This window comes from Schistocerca gregaria, chromosome 4 (genome assembly GCF_023897955.1).
Source record: "Schistocerca gregaria isolate iqSchGreg1 chromosome 4, iqSchGreg1.2, whole genome shotgun sequence".
Classification (NCBI taxonomy): domain Eukaryota; kingdom Metazoa; phylum Arthropoda; class Insecta; order Orthoptera; family Acrididae; genus Schistocerca; species Schistocerca gregaria.
The window spans coordinates 405,796,563-405,818,686 of record NC_064923.1 but is presented as its reverse complement, the minus strand read 5'-3'; the positions used below and the strand labels follow the sequence as shown (position 1 = coordinate 405,818,686).

At 41.4% G+C, this 22,124-nt stretch overlaps 1 protein-coding gene across 1 annotated transcript in view; it reads right to left on the bottom strand.

The window, feature by feature from the left end:
- Positions 1 to 3,565: 3,565 nt before the first annotated feature.
- Positions 3,566 to 22,124, bottom strand: part of LOC126266884 (fork head domain-containing protein crocodile-like) — a 547,941-nt gene continuing 529,382 nt past the window's right edge. Inside the window, exon 3 of the mRNA XM_049971550.1 lies at positions 3,566 to 4,319. The gene's annotated coding sequence lies outside the window, so the exon portion shown is untranslated. The remainder of the gene's footprint in view (positions 4,320 to 22,124) is intronic.

Sequence of the window (22,124 nt, the reverse complement as noted above, 5' to 3'; positions counted from 1 at the left end):
GGAATTATTGCTATATTCATTTGGTAGTTTTCATGTTGTTATACACTGCAACCTATTTTATGTGTCTCCATGTTTCATGAGAATGACTCAATTTAAGTGATGTGAATCCTGTCAAGAAGAAGAAAAATCAAGAGACTGGCTACGTAAAACAAAGTGATGTATTCAAGCATATATTTATGTACTAATCATTAGGTATGAGTCTAAATTTCAAAGAGTTTGTCAGGAAATTGAAGACATAAATGTCTATAAAATGACTGGTCTTTCCTTGCAGGAGGAGAGAAACTAGTTAATTTTGTACTTGACATGTACACACACTATATATAACGCACATGTACTGGTTTATATTACACCTTAAAGAGTTACTGTATGTATTAAGGCTTACTCGACAAGCTAGGATTGTATAATATTGTGAGTCACCATTATGATTTGTCTGTGCTGATGTCATGTTAATTGGGTTTTTGAATTGATTTCGTAAATCCGTGACAGCCACTTTTGACTTTTACTGATCACAACCTTGTTTGCTTAGATAATTGATTCTGTAGTACATATGGTTTATAGATTCTGATGATGTTTAAGTGTAAAGATAATCATTCTTATTGTATCTACTTTTGTACTGTTATGGATAGAAAGAGGCTAGAGGAAGGAGAGAGAAGCTCTCCAAGCACAATGAAGGCAGACCTAGAAGTACTGAGGCTCATGGACGTTCTGTTGGGGGCCACAATGGCCAAGATTAAGTACCGCTAAGGGAAACAGACTGAGGGGTCTGACAGTATCAACAATCAGCCATCTGCAGAGATTACAGGAAATCTCTGATCTTCAGAACAAGTTCAAATATCTACATTGGAAACATATTTTTGTCTGTTAAAAAGAATATGTTTAGCACTCAGGAATATGACGTGTAGGCAGACTACAAGGAACTTATTTTTGCCTGGACATTACTTATGACAAGCTGCGACCATATAGTAGTGGATAAGTGTTCACATGGTTACTAAATCTGGGAAAAAGCTGTTTGTCAATCCCCCATGTGTTCTAAAGTTTATTCGTTGTGACAGAAGAAAATCAAATATTTAACAACCAAAACATATCCTCTTTAAGTTGTAAATAGAATCTGTGTATGCAAAACAAATTTTGCCTTGCTGTATCCAGTGTACCTTCAACTTCAAATTCTGCTCTTTCTACTTACCATCTCTCATTTCCTAAGGCATTCATAATTTTATTAGTTGTGACTAGTGCTTCAACATATTTGTATAAGAACTATTACTTGAGAATTCTCTTTACTTTTGTTAATACAAGACTCAATGCCAAGGTTATATGATGAACAATTGGTGGTAATGTTGTAGTTATAGAACAGTCAATTCAGAAAATTATTATTATAGGACTACGCGTTTTTTCCTTACTGGAACACAGACATGGGTTGTGTTATTCCACTGTAAGTTGCTAATGGTTAACTTTACTGGCTTCTTATATTTGATTTTATAATCTTTTTCTAAGCATCCAATTGACCATAATTGATTATAATTGAATCAGCCATATGCAGTTACCAAGGCTAACTTTTTTCATTCATGATTTTCAGAATTTACTCTTTAATTTCGTACTATTTAACTGTTTCGTCGTTTTAGCTCTGTTAGGATACCGTGATACAATTTGGAATGTCCTGAGGTGGGCGCCAATGTATAAGACATTGCACTGACCACTTCCAGAATATATCGATATAGAAATTTCTGCAAATTGTATTCATTGACGTTTTGATGTCATGTGGCTCCCTTGCTCAAAGGAAGTTCACGAATACATTAAAGTACATTGGAGTGCTACATCTACACTGATTTGAGTCGTAAGCTGGAGAGCTACTTTCGAAGTTGCATTCTATTCTCATGAAATAAACTTTGCCTGATGGAGAGCCGTGTTGTTGATAGTCATTACTACATGCAAGATGTCTGGTAAGCCCTATCCAGTTTATATTCAGTGCTGAAGTAAAGATACGTTGGAAGCTAGCTGGTGTTTTCTGCTAGCATCGCTCCACATGTTCGTATTCAGTCATGTTTCCACACAGTCGAATGGGCATGAAAAGGTTGCAAATTCATTATCACTTGGAAGTTGTTTACTGCATCATTTATCATGTCATTTTTTCCGTGCAAACTTATTTATTCGTTGTTAAATGCTCATTGAGGTTAAGATTACTTTTCTTCTGATGATTCTGGATTACATTTCTGATGTGATTGTCTTGGTTTGTACGAATAAGTGACTGCAACGTTGTTAACTTTGTCATTTGAGGATAGAGATCAATATACCAACCACTGAAACTAAGTGTTGCAGTCTTATTTACCAGGAACATTTTATCGTGTATACTAGCTTTATTTAAGTGTGCCACGCCATTGGAATGCTATCTTGTTTTGCTATGGAGCTGAAATATGCCATTCAGAATCTCTGAAATAACTTGCCACTCAACTGCAGAGTAGGCACTGAGAGCTATAAACAATAATTAGTTGAAACTCCATGCATGCTAATTATATTTCAGGAAAGGACTTAAGATAAGACGAAAGGTCATGTGCTGCTGAACGCTCATATGTGACTTACTCTTCTCCTGCTTCTCTGATTTACTGTAATAATGTCTAATAGGAAGTTAACCATTTATTACATGGTATTTCAGTTACTATATCTTAGCATTCTGAATTTATACTTAAACAAACAGGGAGATTGACCCACGCACAGATGGACGCTGTAAGTGGAAAGGTAACACACACATTCAAGTAATCTGCTGTTAGTATGAAGCGAATTATTCCTTTAATACATCCGTTATCTCGACATGCAAGCCCATTTTTGCTGTTGTGCTGAATTCTTGTAAGTGTGTTGTAAGACGATTTTCCATGTATATTCAAGTCGAATAGTGTTACTAACTTTGTTCTCTTGGGCATTACGTAATTCTACTCTCAATAGAATTTCAGTATTAGAGATTATATATGACAGTGTATCAGAGTATGCTATAGTTGGCGATTACACAGCAACCATACAAGTTTTATTTACGTTTTGTTCTTTCATTTTCATAAATACAACTTCCTTGTGTCACAGTTAATAACCTCGTGATAAGGGCTCCACACCACAAGAAAATACTGAATCGTCACAGTTGGTGTGGTTTGCTTTAAATTTCTGCAATTTGCATATTCCTAAATTTTAAATTTCTGCATTCCTGAAGTTATCACGAATTGAAATACAGACCTGTAGCTTTAGAAGTCCAGCACAGTGCCAACAGAAGTTAAAATGAAGAAACACTTCTCATCTTTTGATATTTAAACTTTGTCAAATTGTTTGCTGGTTTTACATTGTTCTGAAATTTCTTCCCCAAGGTAAAAATATTTTGTATACACGTTTGCCTAGTCACTGTAACGACACAGTTAAATTACATATAAATCTGGGGTTATTTATCAACGATTTAAATGAATATTTATTTTCCTATGTATGTTACAGGTTCTTTCAAAATATGCTATGAATACTTACACAGACTGAATACATAAATCATTTATTCTCGACTTTTGCCATTGCATCTCAAATTTCGAATTAAGCAACAGTAGAACTGAGATATATTTATTTATGTAGTACAATTAATTCATGTTTTATTGCTTCTAAAGCACACAGAAATTACCCTTGCTTTAAGAACAGAGGTCCGTTAGCTGCATTGTAGAGCGAACCTTAACATTGTTCTGTACACCAGCACAACTTCCACTGTCATTAAGATAATTTTCCCCCACTTGCAACTTTATTTTCACGTGAAAATTTGTCCCAGTGAGTTAAATCATTCGAATTATAAATTTACAAAAAACAAGTACATTTTGTTTAAATTATCCTAATTATACATACAATCACAGTAGAAAGTTACAATCCAGCAAGACCTGTGAGGCAGTGGCACACATCATATTGCAACAGATATGTTGTCGATAACACAGGATATTACTCTAACTTCCATCCACCGTCCAGTGCATTTATAAGCTAAACAACATTCACACACTTCTCCGTCTTCTTTTACTTTAAATCCTTCATTGCTTCCATTTTAATTAATGCATAGTAACATGCGGCATACGACTATGTATATATAAAACTTATACATCTATACATCATTACACTTGCCCAACATATGTACGTAGACGTTTACACGAAAACACCACTAAGTTTGGAATATAATAGAGTATTCTTTGAAATACATTTACACATAAACAGTGGACCACAAAAAGTAATCACCAACTGACTCCAGAGTGTTTGTTTATGTATAATATACACTTTTGTAGACAGCAACACGATTTTCGTGTAGGAGATCGTTCCGAAGTAGCCTGAAAGAAAAGAAAAAAGTAAAGTTAGTCCAGCTGTAGATTCAAAGGCAGCTTGTGATACAAAGTAGACGTAATTGCTTACATTCATTTCAAGTAAACAAATGTACTGATAGAAACACATCATAAACATCAGAAAACACCATCTCAGGTATTTCATAAGTATGTAAAATCTCTTGAATTAAATGGTTACTGAGATTCATATATATTCTCTTTACATTTGGGAACACCATTTATGTACTTGCTGTTTGAAAATGAACTCATCAACGAACGTGGAAATTATATGTATAGTGTATTCCTTACATCAGTTGTAACTGTTAAATCTTTCAGAATTTTCAGTAAACCGTGAAGCGTTATATTTGGCTATTGAACCTGGAGTCGTTAAAAACACTTTATGTATGCTATAATAGAGTAAACCTAGAGGTTGTTTATATTTCTGTACCTCTTCGGTCTAAATTTGACAAAACAGCAATTTTCCTTTTGCTGTTTTCTACAAAAAAAACTGCTTTCTAAATAGTTTGCAAAGGATCACATACATTAGGAGACCCAAACGCAATTGCAACATTCATTCCAAATACCTCATTAACATCTGTTACCGGAGCTATAACAGATCGTCAGAAAGCTGCCTAGTGAATCTGATGAAGAAATTAGGCGTGAATCACGCGTGTTTAGTACCGAGAAACGTCCACACAGAAAAGATGGACATCCTGCATCTGTTCAAATAAAAGTTCGCTCCTGAGCTTCTCGCCACCCAATACGTTGAACGCACGTCGTTCTGTGCCTCCCAGGTTATATGGCCTTCCCAACATATACGAAGTTATACAAAAGCTGATACTGGATCGAGGCAAACAGAAAGATATAAGAATGAAAGAACACGGGGAATAAAGCCAAAGTAAGCGAACCAAAGCTATCATCAAGTGGGAATCGTGCGCCATGCAACGAACGAAAGCGAAAAAAATGAAATAAAAAAATTAAAAAAGACACAATATCAATCCTAAGGGTTCAGGTTGGATTCCCGGCTGGGTCGGATATTTTCTCCCCACAGGGACTGGGTGTTTTGTTGTCCTAATTATCATCATTTCATCCTTATCAAAGCGCAAGTCGGAAACGGAAAATTAGAAAGAATATTTAAATTAAGTCCTCAAATCATTGCCTTTTAGACCAGTAAGGAGCAATGTAGGCACCAAATATTTATGCACGTTGTTGAATCCTTTTGTAGATGAAGCACTTAGATTTAACAGCTATGATTTAATCGTTAGCTTCTGTGGCTTTTCCTTGTTTGGTAAGGTACCTGTCGTCTGTTCTGTGCCACCAGCTAGTTTAAGTGGGTAATGACATCGTTACTTAAACATGTGCTAATTTACACTTTTTTTATCCAACAACCAGAATTTTAAATAGGCTAACGGCGTCGCTATAAGCAGACCACTTCCACCCCTAGCGCTAGGTTTAGTTATGGAGAATTTCGGAGAGTGGGCAGTTAACAGCGCTATTCAAAAACCAGCAGTGATCTGGAGATACTTCCATACATTTATAGTGTGGTCCCATGGTGAGGGTGAATTCATGGACTTCTTGGACTCTAGCACGTCCATTCATTTATCTATGAATGGCAGAAGGAAGAGTATCGGAAAGTCTTTGGGCGAACTATGTCGATGGAAGGAGGGTACACAATCCCTGTATCTCAAATTTACAGATACAGAATATTTTACTTGCAGGCGACCAGCTGAAGCTGACCTTCGAAGACTGTTAGTATGGTTCAAATGGCTCTGAATACTATGGGACTTAACTTCTGAAGTCATCAGTCCCCTAGAACTTAGAACTACTTAAACCTAACTAACCTAAGGAGATCACACACATCCATGCCCGAGGCAGGATTCGAACCTGCGACGTAGCGGTCGCGCGGTTCCAGACTGTAGCGCCTACAACCGCTCGGCCACCCCTGCCGGCACTGTTAGTATCTTAAGGTTACTGTACTGCTTGAAGCTGACATCCTTTAGAACGAAGGCTTACAACTAGAATTTATATTCTTAAAAAAAAAAACCTATAAAACTTCAAATTAGGTTGTTTCAAATAAAATGCAAAAAGGTTTTGTAATATCAATAGTTTTCTTTCATTATGCGAAAAATATTTCTTAAAATTGTGAAGAAACATTTACAATGATTTTCGCCCGTGACTAAACGGTGCTTTCTCTGGGTACTGTGAAGGACGTCCTCCTTTGACGAAATATGGCTATCTATAAAAGGTGTCATGATGGTAGAGGGTGTACACCATAACTGACAGTACAGAAATGGTGCATCGAGCACTAACAGCGCACGGCTCTCCTTCGGTCGAGTAAGTCTGAAGTAACTGAGATTTGTATCTCGATGGCTTTTCTCCATGAAACACAACTACACTAGGAAACTAGTTGTGGTTAGAGAAGCAGTGAAATGTAACTGGCAATCAATCTCCTGTAACTGGCAAACAATCTGGTGAACCAGAATGTGAATCTCCATCTATACCATTTATGGTAACCTCTGACTACGCGGCTTCACCGCCAGAGCAATTTATGTCCTGAATCTCTGCTGCCTAGCATTCTGTCACCTGCCACCAATTTGAACGATGAAATGACTGAATCGCTATTATTGTGGGTCTGCGATTTTTCGAACAGCTCTGTGATTCTTTATACTCGGCGCTTGCAACATATTATCTTAGGCACATACGTTCCATCTTCGTCTGGCGCCGTAGTGCCACCTATGTTATCAGTGACTCAAGCGCACTGAACGTCGTGGTACTGCTTCGAGTCAAGTGGTTCTAACTTCACATTCAGTAGCCAGTCACCAGCTACCCTTTACACTAGTTGGAAGGTCTCAGCAGCGATCCCGAGTGGAAGTACTGCTCTCCCAGGTGAACGGCCGAATGACGGAGTGTTCACCAGACCCTGTCTGACTGGGACTGATATGAAACAAGCGGTTTATAAATTGACGGCGACAAGTGTCACTAGGCGTTACATAAGAGCCAAAAGTCTGCGGCGCAAAGGAGATGACCAGAAGCGGAGTCCAGAATGCAGTGAAGCCTGTCGTAAGAAGTAACAAATCCGTCCAATGAGTGAGCTAAATCAGAACTTTCAAACGGGAATGATTTAGTTCTACCTGTTTGGAGCGATAATTGTGGGTTCAACGAAGTGTTTTCTTTTTTCTTCACGAACTTTTCATTCTGTAGACAGAGGCAGGGAGAATTCAGACATATACCAGACATTGGGACATTGCAACATTGGGGTTCCCAACTGGAAATATTACGAAGAGCGTTTACATTCTTGACATTTGTCGTACAACAAAGGGAAAAAGTCCCGACATGGAGGACGGTAACTGTTTCTAACTTAATTCTGGGACAATATGACCCACACAAAAAATGAAAGCCTAGTGTGCGTGAATGTGTGCTTGTTTATGAGTATAGTCACTAAATTCGATGACTTGCTCAAGATTTACACTTTGTCACTGTCGATCGCATTTCAGTCAACGCGAATGATGAGAATGTGATTCTGCCGGCCGTGGTATTTCAGGTGTCGGTTACGTCCTCTGGATGCCGTGGGACAACTTGCTCGTTGTATGGTGCCACGCCACTATCTCTGACTCCATGTCGTGATCGGTATTCGGGCTACAGGAGGAATATGAATTGTTATCAGATAACTGAAATACCATCTTCAGGTCCTCCACTTATTTACAGGATGGAAGTAGATAGTCAGGAAATAATCTCTGCAGATGTCATACGTAGCAAAGAAGGATGATTAAATGTACCGCATTGTATATAGTGCTGACGCCATATTTCATACGTACAGAACTGTCAATGTACGCAGCTAGAATGCACACAGAATAAGTTGACCCGTATCTGCGCAGACAGCGCCGTACGGGAGATGACGGCGACAGTGGCAGGGGCTCTGTTGTCAACAACCACGCGATAGGAGCAGTACAGTTCGAGTGCCGAAGCCTACGCACCGATTTATAACTCAGGTAATTGCAAGCTACAGCTAATAAGTGTGCAAACAATCACATCAACAGGTTATGTTAGTAGTTCATTTTGATGTTATCACCCAAATTCATGTTAACATTACATCTGTAATGTAAACACAATGTTTGTAATAGTAATCCCTACCTTTTAAATGCTATATTATGTATATTATCTCGAAACACCAATCCACTAAACCTACAGAACTTGGATAATTGGTAGGAACGTTTGAAATTATAGTATTCTGTTCCAATTTTTAAAAACTTAAATCATAAAATGCAGTATCACAAACTGAAACATGAGTTCTTACAGCTCTTCAAGAGTCTGTAACAATTCACATCAAATACTCAAGCGCTATTGTCGAGAAAGGCTGCGGATATTTGATGACGCCCGCACCAGAAGACAGCAGACCGATCTTAGCACCATTCTTATTCATCATCTATCAGAGATCATTGGGACAGCGAAAAGTTCCACGGGACTGGAAGAAGGCCCAGGTCATGGCTATCTATAAAAAGGGGAGAAGATCGGATGCACATAATTACCGGCCAATTTCACTGACATCGATTTGTTGTAGAATTATGGAACATATTTTGTGTTCAGACAGATGACCTTATCTGAGAAGCTCATCTGTAGAAACCACAACGGTTTTAGGAAACAGCGGCCATGCGAGACACAGTTGGCCATCTTTGTGCATGATATACAACAGGCTGTAGATACCGGCTGCCAGGTTGATGCCATATTTCTCTACTTTCGAAAGGCGTTCGACTCAGTTCCACACTGTCGCTTGCTCCAAAAAGTGCGCACTTACGGTCTATCCGATTGCATATGCGGTTGGATAGAAAGTTTTCTAAGAGACAGAGAGCCGTATGTCGTCCTGAATGGGGTGACTTCAACAGAAACAAGCGTAACTTCAGGTGTGCCGCAGGGCAGCGTAAGAGGTCCGCTGCTTTTTACGATTTACATAAACGATCTGGTTGATGCTATTGACAGCGGCATTAGACTGTTTGCCGATGATACTGTAGTCTACAGGAAAGTAGTATCACACCAAAGTTGTGAACAAATCAGTGAGGATTTGCTGAAAATAAATGAGTGGTGTAATGACTGGCAGTTATCTCTCAATATTTGTAAGTGTAACCTACTGCGTATAACGAGGCGAGAATCCTTATTAATGCACAAGTGCAAAATAAATGCCCAGTCTTTGGAAGCGGTAACATCCGTCAAGTATCTTGGTGTGACTGTTCGAAATGATCTCCCCGATGGAATGATCAGATTAGACAAGTAACGGGCGAGGCGAACTCTAGATTGCGGTTTATTGGTAGACTTCTGAGGCGAGGCAGTCCTTCAACAAAGGAAATTTCTGACAATACGTTAGTTCGTCCAGTCTTAAGAGTATTGTTCGTCTGTATGGAACCCTTACCAGTTGGGTCTGATTGAAGAGCTTGAGAAGCTCCAAAGAAGAGCGGCAAGATTCGTGACTGGTACATTTGCCATCGCGAGAGCGTTACAAATCTCATAGAAAGTTTGAAGTGGCACACACTTGCAGATAGACGACGCGCTAAACGAAATGGGCTGCTCATTAAATTCATAAATCCGATCTTCGCCGAGGATGTAGAGCAGAATATTATTACTACCAACTTTAAAATCGCACAATGATCGCCACTCAAAGAAAGGGAATTAGAGCTCGTACTGAGGCGTTCGGATAGTCGTTTCTCCCTCGCGCGATCCCGCGCGTGGAAAAGAGGGGGGGGGGGGGGGGGGGGGGAAATTTGACTGGCGCGAATAGTGCCCTCCGGCACACAACGTTTGGTGGCTAGCGGAGTATATATATGTACTCAACGATCTCAGGTAAATTATGTGCATTCAAATTTTCAGTATATTTAAAAATACAGAAGTTAATATTCCATAGCAGTCACCACAACTGTACAGAGAACCAAATACGCTTCTGTCAAACATACCTAAATAATTGTTTAAAACAGTGCAGACAAACTGTTGTAATTTATCAGGAGAGCACTTGTACAACAATATTGACTTATTATTTATGGATAAACTTTCATTTGTAATTGTTGTAAATTGAGTGTGACAGAACGTCGATGATATTTCTTTCATTAAATATTCTTGTAATTCATTAATTTAGTCCAGGAAGTGGTCAAGATGAATCACATCATGTCTGTAGGACGAAAAAACAATGCGATTTTGGTAGGGATGGCCTTCAGTCAATGGATAAGCAGACAGAAGCGGACAGTATGTGAGCCAAGTGGAGACTGGGAGTTCTTGAGTGAAGAGCTCAAGGGAACGATTCGAGACGCTTTTGTGGCAGACCTGTTTAGAGAAACAAGCACGATTCAGCCTTACAGGTGATTGTTTCTGGATGGTGAATGGCCACTACAATAATATTTGAAGGGACTTACATAGGATTGAATATGTTCCAGAGCAGGAGTCAGATTTATCACCTTTGTATTGAGGAACTTAGATAGACAGTGTGAGTTACTGCCCTTTTGTATTGCATGTGTTAGTTTGCGAATCATCAAGTTGAACTCTGAATTGTTTTGAGCCGATGAATATTTTGTGTATTATGATAATGAAATAGACTTAGTTTTTTGCATTTGTAAGATGTCTATTTAGTTTGCAGAATTTGCTACCATTCTCGTAACACTCTCAATACAACTTTAGTGCATTTGATAAGGGTATTTTCTGTCTGTATTTTAACTGAATATCATGGGACCACTTCCTGTTTATTTGAGATGTCTTTTCTTGAATAAATAATATTCAACATAATTAATTACAGATGTTAGAATAGAACACTTGTTATTAAATTATTCATGTCATCTTTTATTTTGTATTTCTGTGTACTTCATTAACCCGCAATTCTAGCCGATATATAGACTATTTGACTGCAGGATCACGGCTACAGGTTTATTATTTGCAGCGAATTAGCTGCGGGGCGTGAAAGCACACGTGCTCGGCTTGAACCTATGACTACATCTAGCTATTCTTTTTAAAAAGAGGCCGTGCACAGCCCAAGTACCTAAAGTACGAGTGACCACAGATAAGACGCGCCTCTCACTTTTTAGCAAAACTTTAAGGTCATTCTTACTTGTACACTGTTACTATTCAATACTATACTCTTATCATGACGTGAAACACAAAACATTAAACAAAGTGCAAAATATGTTACTACAAATTAGTGCAAGCTGTCTTGCAGATAAAGGCAATCGAACAAACTCACGCCTCCGAGAGAAAGCACTTAGACCCACATAACATCGAATATTATAGATCATACTTCTATAAACCTAATAATAAAGTATCAAGACTTATGAGAAAATGTGAAGGTTAGTAAAAAAAAACTATTTGCCCAGCGACATATAAAGTGTCTCACTTTATAGCTCGGCATCCGTTTTCATTGCGCTATACCGGCCATACATGACGTCGGACCATACTTTGCGTCTTACCTGCCCCTGAAAACTTTAATAGAAGATATGTTATTCACTGACATTTTCATTACAATATATTGTAGCAAGAACAATGCGTTTTCTATGGATCCTCAGAGAGCCATTGCCTTGAAATGGCATACTTCCATAATACACAAGTTGCAATAACCGTTTAAACACCAATTATATACAACAGATTGTACAAATAACGACGGTTTTTCGAGAGATCCTCAGATTTGGTTGGGCTTAGAAACGGCATACATTGAAGAGCCAAAGGAACTGGTACACCTACCTATTATCGTGCAGAGTAGACCCCCGCGACCCCGCACAAATGCCGCAACATGGCTTGACTAATGTCTAAAGTAGCGCTGGAGAGAATTCACAAATCCTGCAGGGCCTCCCATGATTTCGTAAGAGCACAAAGGGGTTGAAACTTCCCCTTAGAAAAATTTATACAAGACTGGTCTATGTGAAACGTCCTCTTTGAACAATTATACACAACTGTGCTTAAACTGACACACAACAGTTTTTAGCGCAACGCAATCTGACTTTCAATAATCCCTACAAAAGAATGGCCCTGACTAACATTAACCTATACCTTTCACAAATCACTTACCTCACAAAAAATCTTCGTTACTCGAACTACTGCAATACAGCGAGCACCACTACTGCTAGCTAAATAAAAGATTCAAACTACTGAAGGCACTAACTACTGATAGGCATAGTTAGCGAATGAAAGATTTTAATAGAGAACAAACAATGTATTTACCATAATAGTCATAATATATATATCAGTTCATGACACCAATTCTTACAAATTTCAAAACTCCGCCATCTCTCTCCACACGTCCACCACTGCTGGCGGCTCACCTCCAACTGCGCAACGCTACGCGCTGTTAGCATCCAGCTGCCGCTGCCCAACAGTACAATGGCGAGTATTACAACAATGGCAACCAGCCACAGACTGCACACGGCACAGCCAGTGATTTTCATACAGAGCGCTACGTGGCGGCGGCGTTACCAATTAAAAAAAATCTAAACATCCTACGTACAGGGTGGAGATCTGTTCTGAACAGCACGTTGCAAGGCATCCCAGATATGCTCAATAATGTTCTGTCTGGGGCTGATGTTTTACTGGATTCCTGATATTCACGGTACATTCATAAAATGGACATGCGGGAAAGTCCCCACTTCATCGCTACCTCGGAGCAACCCATTGCTCGTGCGCCGCTTATAACACTACATTCAAACTCGCTTAAATCTGCCATTGCAGCTGCAGCAACCGATCTAACAACTGTGCCCGGAATTTGTTGTCTTATATAGGCTCTGCCTGTTCACATATCTCTCTATTTGAATACGCATGCCTATACCAGTTCCTTTGACGCTTCTGTGTATAACGTATATACATATGAAAGCCAGTATGGTATCTCACGGCTCTGTATTGAAAAGAGATGGCGTCATGTCACGTAGATGGCATTCTTCCACCTCATTGGTCTACATTCGAACGCACATTCAGAATATCGAACGTGCTAGTATTGCTCTCCACGCTTGAAATACTCCCAACGGTCGTTTCCCACCCTATGACGTCAGAAACGGTCAACGCTCGGAAGCATGGTCCGTATACCGACGGCATTAGGAACAACGGGCGAGAATAGTCCTGCGCTGATGACGAGAACGCGTTTCTGCACGGGTGCCACGTTCTTTCGCGCGAGCTCTAGCTAAACATCGTGCATGTGAACCTGGAACGTACGTAGTACTCAGACCTCGGTCGGAGATTTTATTTCCAGTTATCCGCACTGAGTGGGTGTGCTGTGCTGGAGACTGCCGTGTCTGTATGGGCGCATCGCGGCCGCTGGGGTGCTGCCAGCACTCGCCGCTGAGAGCCGGGCCGTGTTCGCGGCTGATCCGTCCTCCGAGTCCCCAACCTCTCCCTCCCCCCTCCAACGCCACACCCGCACCACGAGCCTGCTCTTGCCCAGCGAGCCAGCAGAATCAGCACAGAAAACTATAGGGCGCTACACGCAAAACACTTTCTTCATAAATTTGCTTCTGACAATAAATTTCGCCCCACCGTACGACTCGACACAGTTGCAATACTCCATCGCCTGAGAATATTGCCCAACAGCAATCCAAACTTGGAGGACGTGTACAGCAGTGTAGCAGCAAACAGTGACTGGGACTCCAGAGAAATGGCGTGCACGCAGCCCACAAGAAAAGTGAAGCACGCAATGCCATCGCATAACTTTAACGAACTGTGCAGCACAGTCCGCAGCTTGACTTACTGTTGTTCCACATTTTTAACATTCTGTGACTTGAGCCCTCTGCCCGTGTTCTACAACAGGGTTTCCCAAGTAAATGCTCCGTTAGAAACTATTAATAATGTGGCTTTTTCTTTTTTGATTTTCTTACATACTAATTAATATAAAAAATTATTATGTATCTGTTTTATTGGCTATAATTTTAAATTGAAGTAGTCACTAATTAAAACGATTTTTTGTCAGTTTTTGAAAAAAATGTATTGATCTTCGAGGTGCTCGATCAGGGTACCAGGATTCTCAGTGCTTTCCGTCAGAGGAAAAGTTTGGGAACCCTGGTCGACAGTAACTGGAGGAGGTGCTTTGCTCGGGTGCGAAAGTTGACCTCGCACCTCAGAACTTCCGCCGAACCATCTTCAGCTGCTTCTGGGTAGCACATTTTCCTCACTTTGTGAAGTAACGGCGTATCAGACGCCTAAATGTGAATTGCAGTGGCTGGGAGTGTATGGGCGAGACACCTCTAATGTGTCTGTCGAACTGTACTGTACATCACCGTTGGCGTAATGTGGAGCCACGTATCCACAGTTTACAGTGATACTATAGCTGTTGCGAAAGTCCAAAAATTGGAACTACTGGTATTTTATAACTGCAAGTGATCAGTGGGGCTCAGAGATTTTATTGATATAATTTTGTAAGAATACATCGGAATTGTTACTGCACGAATGTTGACTTTGTGAAAAAAAAAAAAAAAAAGAAAAGCAAAGAGAAAGACACCAGGGTGTCTCTCCAAAGAGTCTTCAGGCTCATATTCTCTGATGTTTCACCAGATATTTGCAGTTTAGTTTTTGCACTGAGTAGCTGGAGTAGGCCCAAATACTGCTCTTCATGTCTTTCATTCGATGCCCAGTGTCGATGGAAAGCGACGGTTTCCCATTACAAAGAGAATGATTTTTAAAGCAGAATTTTACATGCTCATTCGATAGTGCGGTTCCTGATCAGTGTGATATTGGTTTCTTCGATATGTATTAACAGGGACAGTAAAACTCTTCGGAATAGACAGTATTTCAGCTGCTACAGCACTGCCCTGGCGTGCGTCACTGCTACCGCCAACCATGGAGTGCTACTGAGTAGCTGCTGGAATACTGTTCATACTTCGTGTTTTACTGTTCCTTTTAACACGTATAATTGAAACAAATATCTCACTAGACTAATCTGGGACATCTCTAACGAATGGCCACGTATAACACCGCTTTGCAGATAATTTTGTTTGTAACGAGTAACAAACAGACGCTTCCAGAATGAGATTTTCACTCTGCAGCGGAGTGTGCGCTGATATGAAACTTCCTGGCAGATTAAAACTGTGCTGGACTGAGACTCGATCTCGGGACCTTCAAATAGACGCTTACGGTTGACATTGGGTGTCCCATGAAAGACATGATCAACACTGTTTGTTTGGGCTGACTTCAGCTACACAAAGCAAAAACGGAACTGCAGATATCTGCTAAATGCTGAAACACCAGAGAAAATGAGTCTTACTTCTCTTAGGAGAGACGCCCTAGAGAGAGAGAGAGAGAGGGAGAGAGAGAGAGAGAGAGAGAGAGAGAGAGAGAGAGAGAGAGAGAGAGAGAGAGAGAGGGAGGGAGAGGGAGGGAGAGGGAGGGAGGGAGAGGGAGGGAGGGAGAGGGAGGGAGGGAGAGGGAGGGAGGGAGAGGGAGGGAGAGGGACGAATTGAAATGTTTTTGGGTTCATACACTTAAAAAAGAACAACAAAAAAACAAGACCCATCATGAAGAAGTTATGCAATTTGTTCAACAAATTTATTTAGGTATCGACGGATAACGCAAAATTGTTAACTTTGGTGGCCGATGGAAGAATTTTCGACGCTACTGCGCAATTCCACCGTGCAGCTGACAAGGAAAAAGCAGGGGACGTATCGATACCACATCATAGAGCCGGCCAGAGTGGCCGAACGGTTCTAGGTGCTAGAGTCGGGAACCGCGCGACCGCTACGATCGCAGGTTCGAATCCTGCATCGGGCATGGATGTGTGTGATGTCCTTAGGTTAGTTAGGTTTAAGTAGTTCTAAGTTCTAGGTGACTGATGACCTCAGAAGTCCCATAGTGCTCAGAGCCATTTGAACCATTTGAACCACAGCATAGAGGCTCTGCAAATGTCATTCCCTTTGCTCAGATGAACAGTAACTGTGTCTCGCAAACAGGAGCGTGAACAATACACCCAGATTTCAGCTGTTGTTTTCAGACGAGCAGTTGGAGTAACTGGTGAATCGATCGACATTTGAATAGTAGCCATGCCACTATTCGACGATGTTGGCAGGAATGGGTGAGCTATGGCCGAACATCAGCGTCAAGAAGGAAGCAGTCGAGCGAGAGAGACGACAGAACGTTAGGATCGTGGAATCGTCATAAAGCCACTCAAAGCCCCCTATTCATCATTATCATCGATTCGACGTGCAACTGGTGCTTCAGTGACCACAAGAATCGGTACAGGCAGCTCACATACAGGGACCTGAGCCCAAGGCGACTCGTGCGCCGACTACCATTTATCTTTGTACACCTAAAAGCGCGTTGGCAGTGATGTCCAGTACATTCGGCTGGGCACTGAGTCTCACTTCGAACCGAGCCACGATGACCAGCGAATACATACCTAGAGACGTCCCGGACAGCGGTGGGGCTGTCGCTCGCCATACTACCAGACAACCAGGAGTGATTGCCATTTCACTTCATGGCCGGACCCTTTGGCTGTTATCGTCAGCACCCTTGCAGCACACAACACAGTGGTACGTCCACGATATTCTATGCCCTGTTTTGTTGTTCTTAATTGCCAAACCATGTATTGTCCAGCATGGTCGCCCGATTTCCCCCAATTGAGAACGTCTCGAGCGTTACGGGCAAGGCCCTTCAACCAGCTCGGGATTTTAACGATCTGTTGGACAGGATTTATTCCTCAGGAGCACATACAACAATTCTATCAATCATTTGCCAAGTCAGATAACTGCTTGCATAAGGACCAGTTGGACCAATGCTTTACGGACTTGGAAGCTCCTTCTTTTCAACAAATCATCCAGTTTGTATGAAATTATCATCTTTTTTTTTTGTTTTTTTTTTGTTTCTACATGTATATCACATCTACCGGTTTTTGTCCCATTCGGATAATTCCTTTGTGGTGGCTGCATTTTTTCCTTGGATTGTATAACGTACTGAAACAAACTTTTTTGCAGTACTTTTCGCTGGTGGAAACTGAACTGGCATCATATATTTCGAAATAGATACCTAGGAAATTTTGGCACGTACGACACGTATTTGATGAACGAAGAAAGTTTATTCTACCTGTTCACTGCATTGAATAGAGGAGCGAAAGGTAAATCTGAAATGACTTAGATGATCAGGAATTGGAGGACATTAATATTACCACAAAAATGTTATCAAGAGGACACGTGCAAGCAAATGAACCTCTGGGTAAACAAAATTACCTACAACACCACAGAGTTAGCGGTGCACTTGGTGCATTTATTAATAGACTAGATATCCGCCAGTTGCGTGTTTACTGATCAAAAGGACTTGCTTTACGTTTTATCAATGGAAGTCTCAGCCTAGAACTGTGTCTGGAAGTTGAATAACTGTAACTAACTGTCCTTGAATTCAGACTTCCTCTTCTTTTACTGCCACTAAGCTGTTTCCAGTTTATCTGCCACTTAAGATGTATAATATGTAATAATATCAAAGCTCATTAATCATTCAGTTTGAAAGTGTAGGAGACAATACAAACAAGAGACAGACTAAGATACATGTGCCCAGCGTAAAAAGTGGCTGTGCAATCTTCGCATAATTAGAGTGAAACTGTCTCTGCAATGACTGGTGTTGCAGGATACCAGAGAGTTTAAAAGAAGTAATTAGGGCTCCGTAGACATGAATATGGAGTGTACGAATATGTCAGTGCTGTTGGAATATGATTACACTTTAGATACTCCCTTAGCAGTTGGCTTGATTTGCTGAGAGAAATGCCGATTGTAGTACTGTTTTAATGCATATACATTTGTTACTATACAAGATTTTCTTTTCAGACACAAACATCGTTTTGCTAATGTGTTATTTATTTTATTTGCAAGAACTTTTACTTAGCTTACATGTATATACTTCCACATCATGTACTTAGTAATAACTGCGTGGACCTGCGGAAATGTGGTTTGACAATGTTTTACTAGTTTGTGATTTTGTAGACTAGCAAAACTATTTACTGTGTTGTAGAAATATTGACTGTCACTAATGCCACTCGCTAGCTTTGATTAAAATTACTGAGTTTGTCGTCAAATTGTATTCAACTCTAAACCAGCAAAGGACAAAATAATGCCTAATCGAGCCACTGTCATAAGCCTAAGAATCTAGGTTTAAGACGGGCCAATAACTCACATTGCATTAGCTTTTCAAAGTGATTGAGTATTATTGAATGCTCAGCTACTTAACTGTTCTTGAACGTTACCGTTTTAAATACAGATCAAAGTAATACAGACCGGTGGTATTACAGCCTCACGGCAGTTTACTAGTTTCTTTCCTTGATTTTTATTTGCTCTATTTCTTACTTTGTCAAATGCAACAGATGATACCAAAAAAAAAAAAAAAAAAAAGAAATTGGCTGTCACTCCTTTTGTCTTTAGGGAATACTTCAGGCTTTAATCTTTAAAGGAGGATGGGACCGATAACCTTGCTATTTCGTCCCTGTTAATAACACTAATCTATCAATCAATCGACCACATAACAAGCTCGACCCTATGCAATTGCAACGAATGTTGAGATGTGTACAACGGCGTTTGAACACAATCTGCTGCTTTCTCGATTGGTTGCTTCAGTTTTCCAGCCGTCTCATACTACAATGGATACATGAGCTCCTGGTACGACTGAATGGAGAAATGTAGTGTTTCTGCGGGAGTCATGTTTCAACTAGTCCTGCAGTTATTACGTTATTACCACATTTGTTTCAAACACAAGAAGGGAGGATGTGAATTTTACGATGAAGAAGTTAATGGAAGCACTTTAATGAGGTAGGCTTAGAATTAACAGAGTGTTTAATAGAGGGAAGATAGGAAGGGATATAGTATTATGGCAAATAATCATTAAAAAAGTAAAGCAGTTAAATACTAAAGATCGGTTACCTACACTCTAGGAAGCTGTGGGTGGATGTGGAAGGCAGGATAAAACCGGCAAGAGGAGAAATTGACTTCTGTGCAGCAGGGCAATATTGAAAGAAACGAAGTAGATGATTTTGCAAATAGAAGTTCGAAAGTATACTGACGTATGGAGCAGAGTGATGGATCCTGGTGGATTTGCAGAGAAATAGGGTACAAGAAGTAAAGACGGATGGAATGAGAAGTTACAAGGCAGTACAAGTAAAAACTTGCAAATACTGAAGTTGCTTTTGATGTGTCTGGGTTATTGCTGGCAGAACAGAATATAATAAGAAGTACAGTTGCTAGATTTATAAAACAGAAAATTGATAAGCGTATAAGTAGTTACCATAAAAGTAACGAAGACTACGGAACCATTAAAATCTTTAATGAAAATCTGAGAATAAATCAGGTCATCAGTTTAAGTGCAGTTAAGGAAATACCATTGTAATTATGAATAAGGCCGATTATAGGGTTAATATACCAGAAGTTTTTCATAAATATAAGATTACTAAACTAAAGAAAGCCACCACTGCTAAACTCATTGACATTTTAAGAAAAAACTCAAAGAACTGTAACTTCATCGTTACTGATAGTGAGCATACACTCCTGGAAATTGAAACAAGAACACCGTGAATTCATTGTCCCAGGAAGGGGAAACTTTATTGACACATTCCTGGGGTCAGATACATCACATGATCACACTGACAGAACCACAGGCACATAGACACAGGCAACAGAGCATGCACAATGTCGGCACTAGTACAGTGTACATCCACCTTCCGCAGCAATGCAGGCTGCTATTCTCCCATGGAGACGATAGTAGAGATGCTGGATGTAGTCCTGTGGAACGGCTTGCCATGCCATTTCCACCTGGCGCCTCAGTTGGACCAGCGTTCGTGCTGGACGTGCAGACCGCATAAGACGACGCTTCATCCAGTCCCAAACATGCTCAATGAGGGGCAGATCCGGAGATCTTGCTGGCCAGGGTAGTTGACTTACACCTTCTAGAGCACGTTGGGTGGCACGGGATACATGCGGACGTGCATTGTCCTGTTGGAACAGCAAGTTCCCTTGCCGGTCTAGGAATGGTAGAACGATGGGTTCGATGACGGTTTGGATGTACCGTGCACTATTCAGAGTCCCCTCGACGATCACCAGAGGTGTACGGCCAGTGTAGTAGATCGCTCTCCACACCATGATGCCGGGTGTTGGCCCTGTGTGCCTCGGTCGTATGCAGTCCTGATTGTGGCGCTCACCTGCACGGCGCCAAACACGCATACGACCATCATTGGCACCTAGGCAGAAGCGACTCTCATCGCTGAAGACGACACGTCTCCATTCGTCCCTCCATTCACGCCTGTCGCGACATCACTGGAGGTGGGCTGCACGATGTTCGGGCGTGAGCGGAAGACGGCCTAACGGTGTGCGGGACCGTAGCCCAGCTTCATGGAGACGGTTGCGAATGGTCCTCGCCGATACCCCAGGAGCAACAGTGTCCCTAATTTGCTGGGAAGTGGCGGTGCGGTCCCCTACGGCACTGCGTAGGATCCTACGGTCTTGGCGTGCATCCGTGCGTCGCTGCGGTCCGGTCCCAGGTCGACGGGCACGTGCACCTTCCGCCGACCACTGGCGACAACGTCGATGTACTGTGGAGACCTCACGCCCCACGTGTTGAGCAATTCGGCGGTACGTCCACCCGGCGTCCCGCATGCCCACTATACGCCCTCGCTCAAAGTCCGTCAACTGCACATACGGTTCACGTCCACGCTGTCGCGGCATGCTACCAGTGTTAAAGACTGCGATGGAGCTCCGTATGCCACGGCAAACTGGCTGACACTGACGGCGGCGGTGCACAAATGCTGCGCAGCTAGCGCCATTCGACGGCCAACACCGCGGTTCCTGGTGTGTCCGCTGTGCCGTACGTGTGATCATTGCTTGTACAGCCCTCTCGCAGTGTCCGGAGCAAGTATGGTGGGTCTGACACACCGGTGTCAATGTGTTCTTTTTTCCATTTCCAGGAGCGTATATTTGACCTTGATAAGTGAACATGTTCCTAAGAAAAAGGTTCCTTAACAGCCGGATAGGCAGACGGATGTACAACAAACCGATCACATAAGGGTTCCTTTTCTACAGATTGGGGCAAGGAACTCTAAAAGCGATAAAGACGGTACATTGTATTAACTTAATGTGGCTTGTCTGTTGATACTTAAGCAACATAGACATACTGTCTGTGGCGCTGTTCTGATACAAGCAGGAAGATTCGAGCGGGTGAGATACCCATGATGCAACAGGTGGACACTTGCAGTACATCGAATGGGATCTTGTTATTTTAAACGTGACAGGGTTACTGCTGTCCATCTATGGGTACAACTTGTAGGACACACTTTTCTTGCACTTTTTGTCATAGGTGACATCTGAAATCTATTCCAAAAGATTCTACATACATGTCGCCGTCGATGGCACCCAAAGATCTTTCACAGTGGTTTAGACTGCATATTACGTTTTATCGCCTTCTCTAGCTGCGCGGATGTAGATTGGCAATTTTAATAAATAACTTAAGCGGAATACAGAAGTGGATCTAGTGTCCAGGACAAATTTTCTATCTCATACTTCACGTTGTACTCGATATTGTGGAAGCGCTGCTCTCTACCCTTGCTTCTTTCCTTACTTCGATAACAGACGCTTTCTGTAGGTGCCCCCTCTGTAATTTATTTATTGATTATTTAACCTGACCAGATTAGGGCCTTAATGCCTCCTCTTACACCTGACCCAACAACAACACATACAAAAAATACAAAAAAAAAACTACCGAGCGAGTTGCCGCAGTGGTTAGCATACTGGACTCGCATTCGGGAGGGCGACGGTACAAACCCACGTCCGACCATCCTGATTTAGGTTTTCCTTGATTTCCCTAAATCGATTCAGGCAAATGCCGGGATAGTTCCTTCGAAAGGACAAAGCCAAC